This window comes from Marmota flaviventris, chromosome 15 (genome assembly GCF_047511675.1).
Source record: "Marmota flaviventris isolate mMarFla1 chromosome 15, mMarFla1.hap1, whole genome shotgun sequence".
Lineage (NCBI taxonomy): Eukaryota > Metazoa > Chordata > Mammalia > Rodentia > Sciuridae > Marmota > Marmota flaviventris.
This window is the reverse complement of record NC_092512.1, coordinates 57622649-57627374: the sequence shown is the minus strand read 5'-3', so window position 1 is coordinate 57627374 and position 4726 is coordinate 57622649. Positions and strand designations below refer to the sequence as shown.

At 37.2% G+C, this 4726-nt stretch overlaps 1 pseudogene; it reads right to left on the bottom strand.

The window, feature by feature from the left end:
• Positions 1 to 1537: 1537 nt before the first annotated feature.
• Positions 1538 to 2403, bottom strand: LOC114101583 (26S proteasome non-ATPase regulatory subunit 8 pseudogene; annotated as a pseudogene).
• Between the last annotated feature and the right edge of the window lie 2323 nt (positions 2404 to 4726).

The window sequence follows — 4726 nt, the reverse complement described above, 5'->3', positions numbered from 1 at the left end:
TATTTTTAAAAAATAAATAGTAATTCTTTCACTAATTTAATATTTAAATAATTCTAAAAATCATATATTTCAATTTCTTAAGAATGCTCATTTGCTTGTGTATGTTTTTAAAAGCATAGAGCTTTCCTCAATTTATTATGTACTTATCAGGCACAATACATCATTGTCCTTGATATTATAAATCAAGTCACTATCACATTTTCAAGGTAATAGCTCCTTTAAAGTGTAAGCCCAGAATGTCCATATATAAATTATATAATTATTGAATTTGTAAAATAAATACTCATTATATATGACTCCCAGGCAGTTAGTTCCTTCCAACTAATATACAAACATTAATGCATAAATACTTTTAAGCACTGGGATTCATGATCATATGAAAATGCAAATGCCAGTTTTTGTAAACAGCTCAGTCAGGCATGGTGGTACACCTGTAATCTCAGCCATTCTGGAGACTGAGGGAGAAGCCTGCAGGTTTGAGACCAGCCAAGGTAACTTAGCCGAGCCCTAAGCAACTTTGCAAGACCCTGTCTCAAAATTAAAAAGAAAAAGAGTTGTGGATGTAGCTCAATAGTAAAGTGCACCTGGGTTCAATTCTCAGTTTAAAAAAAAAAAAAGAAAAGAAAGAAAAAGAAAAAAGAGAGAAATAGTATGTTGTTAAAAGACAGGTAGTTTCCCCACCCCAACCAAATCTAGCCATATATTGCTTTCTGATACTGTAGCCTGTTTACAAAATTCCACAAATATTCTGAATATGGTTTTTCTGAAAGAACACTTTCTTTTTGAGACAGCTATTTCTAAACATTGAAATAAAAGCAATTTTATAATCCAACATGACCATAACAAAATGACAAACTTATTATGGATATTCTTACTGAAGTTTTACAGGCAAAAACAAAAGAAATGTGTAAATTTCCTTGAAGGATATTTTGCTATATGTCTATGTAAGAAAAAAGAAAAGAAATAGATATGAAAAATAATCCATGTGGTATATTTTCCCCCAAAAGCAATAATATTCTCAATGTATTAAAATTAAAAAAGGGTTGTTCAAAAAGCAAGTTTACAAAGTTAGCAGTACATTTGCACAGAACAATATTTTTTTATTGTTGGTAAAGTATTTTTGCTAGATACTTGTGACATCATTATACATGAGATATAATGCAATGTTTATTTAAACAGGGAGAATTGTCTACACAATTGTCTACACAGATGAAACCCTTGCTCAGAATTGATTTTCAAATGTGTAATATTTTTCTCATGTAATTTCATTCACGTAATTTATGAATGGTGAATTTTCTTATGTCAAGAGTGTATAGAAGCAATAACATTTTAGAACTGTGATGACTAAATCTTTGAAGACAGTAAATCTGGTAAATAAAGAAAAATATTAAAATAATCCAAACAACTTTTTTCAACTCCAACACTTTTGGGGTTTTTTTCCCTGGAAGAAGGAATGTCAATCTAACTTATTGGCGGGCAGCCTGCACTGTGACTATTTTAAATAACCATGCCCTGCCCTGCCCCAGGGCCAATGGGCTCAAACAATCATCTCCAGCTGCCGAGCATACTCCATGACCTGTTTGGCTAATTCCGTGGAGGGAATGGTGGTGTCTTCTGGCTTCTGCTGCTGGCTGGAAAACTGTAGTAGCTGTTGGGGCCCAGGACCCACCCTCGCTTCTTAGCATACTCCGTCATCTTTCTGGGTGTGTTGAAGAAGAGGATCCGGGTGGCCTCAGTGAAAAGGATTTTCTCATAGGCCTTCTCAATGCACCCTGCAATCTCATCCCTGATGGTGTCCAGCAGAATGTCGATGAAGAAGGTGTAGCTCTCGGCAGGGATGTTACCTTTGGCCAGGAACACCTTGTTGTAGCTGCCCTCCATCAGGTACTGCTCAATGGACACAGGGTGCTTGATGTAGACATTGGACTAGATGTCCTTGGCCGGGAGGCGCTCCAACTCTGTATGAAACTCAGCCACCCGGTTCTGGGACAGCAGGAAGAGGAGGTTGAGGCCCAGGAGCTGGTGCATGTAGGCGGACTCCGGCAGCTGCCCCTTGTAATCAAAGTAGTAGCATTTGAGCTGGGCCATGTAGCGCTCGAAGGAGGGGATGTTCTTGCGAAGGATGCTCCACTGGGCCCCAATCTCCAAAATATCACAGGCCAGGATGAGCTGTTGTTTGGTCAGCTTGGTCCCCGTGGTGGGCAGGAAGTTCAGCTCCAGCAGAACCAGCTTGAGGCGGCCCAGCTCTTCTCCGCACTTGCTGAGATTGGGGCTCTTCCGGTTCCACTCGCTCTTGAGTTGCTCGTACTTGCTGGCCGCCGCCTGCAGGACTGCAGAGCCCGAGCTCCAGATGCCGGCCGTGGCCGTCCTGTTCACCGTGCTGACCGCCATCTTCAGCGACATGGCTAACTGCCAGCCCAGGAAAAGGCTGCGATGCCTCCAAAGCTCAACAGCCGAAGTGGGGCCTGGATTCTAATGTTTTTAATATGCTAATTTATGCTAATTTAACAATAATTTCCTCACTAAAACTGGGACTTTAGATTCAATCTCTGGAAGTCACACAGAACAGAGATCATTCAACCCCCATTTCCTGAATTCCTGATTTCTACGTGCAATTCTCAAGCCAAGAAAAATAGGGAAGCATCAAATTTTAAGGATTCAAGCATAAGCAAATATGTGTGGGAAGAACTAAAATCATATGTATAAAACAGAGATTTATTGTCCACAAATAGCTAAGCTTTCTGTCGAGAATATGATACAAATTGAATTTTCTATCACAAGAGTTTTGTGCATTTAATTCTATTCTTGGATCCATGGGATATTTGTGTGTATGAATGTATTGTGCATGTTTTAATAAGTGGATCAAAGTGCAGATTCTAGAGTCAGACACTCCCTGTCTGAATGTCAAATTTATTGCTTAAGAAATAGCCCATGTTGAGAATTATCTTAAATTTAGTATGTCCTTTTTTGGTTATGAAATTAGAGAATATTTTACATATGCACACATTCATCATATATAAGTTAATGATTATAAAGTGAACAATCAAATAACTATCACACAAGTCAAGAAAGGACTTTACCTATAAGCAAAGCTCCACCATTTACCCTTCCCATATTATCTTTCATTTTCTGCCAGTTTTACCATCTCAGCATGAATGTTTCACAGTATATTTTCCCCTGGATTTGATTTTCATATAAATGGAATCATAACATATGCATTTATTTGTGTCCTGATTCTTTCTCTCACATTTATTTGTGAGATCTGTTTATGTTGTGCGTAGCTGTGGTGGGTTAATTTTCATGGCTCTATAGAGTTGAATGACTATGTATATAAATGTATTTGTTCATTCTACTATCAATGGCCATGTGTGTTATTTCCAGCTTAGAGTCATTGCAAACAAATCACTATAAAGGATCTTGTGCATGTAATATGAAGATTACGTGCAAGATTATCTCCAGGACATGTACCTGGGGGGTAATTGCTGGTTTCCATATGTGTGTTTTCAACTGTATGGCAGAGAACTTTTTCTCCAAAAGTAGTTGCCCCAGTATGCAGTCACATTTGTCACGGGAGGAGTTTCCTTTGCTAAATACCTTCCTCAAAATTTGCTATTATTAAACTTTTCAATTTTTATATCTATTAGCGAGTTATCTTCTCATTGTGGTTAAATTTTACATTTCCTTGACTACAAATAGGGTTAGTCATCTTTCAGTGTGCTTGCTGGCTATTTGTAATTTCTCTTTTATAAAATATCTCTTCATTTCTTACTGATTTATAGGGATTGCCCATATAGTACAGATACTAGAGCTTTATAAAGCATGTTGCAAACATCGTGTATCATATTGGGGCTTGCTTGTTTTACTTCTTTTTATAGTTGTCTCTTAACATACAATTTTTTTTTAACCTGAGGTATAATACATACAGAGTGAAATGTTCAGACTTTCTCTTCTACTCTAAAGAAGATTTTATGTAAAGTGAATATTATTTTTTCCTTAAATTTACTATAGTCAGCTCAGTGGTAGAGCACTTGCGTAGCATGCAAAAGGCTCTGGATTCAATTTCCAGCACTGAAAAAAAAATTCAACAAATAAAATAAACATATATAGCATTCAAAGGGGACAAAGCTTTTGGATTGATGACAAAGCTCTGGAGGACTTGAAGTAGCCACATTAATTATGTTATAGTATAAATGACTAACAATATTATAAGAACCTTACTATTTTAAAAGAAGAGATAATTTCCCTCAATGAGATTCAGATTAATGAATTTTCAGGTAGTGTGACAAAATAAACTAACACTTTGTAGTCATAGTTAGTTGTGTGGATGTAATTCATATGTATATTTCAACTGCCTTTCTGCCTTCTTCCTTTGTTTTCACACTTATGTAAAATAATTGGTTCTTTGTCAACAAAATCTTACTATTCAGAATCCTAATCAAGATTTTAGGACACCATGATTCCTTCTGTTATGATTCCATCTACTATAGACAGAATGTTGGTTTCACTCAACCCTATCAAATCCTTAAATTGAAACCTAATCTCCAAGGTGATGACATTTGGAGGTGGGGCCTTTGGAAGTCTCCACCTTCACTAATGGGAATAGTGCTCTTACAAGAGCCTTGGAGAATCCCTCTCCCCTTTCTGCCCTTTGAGGACAAAATGAAAAGACAGCCAGTAAGCAGATCCTCGCCAGACACCAAATCTGCTAGCACCTTCATCTTGGTAT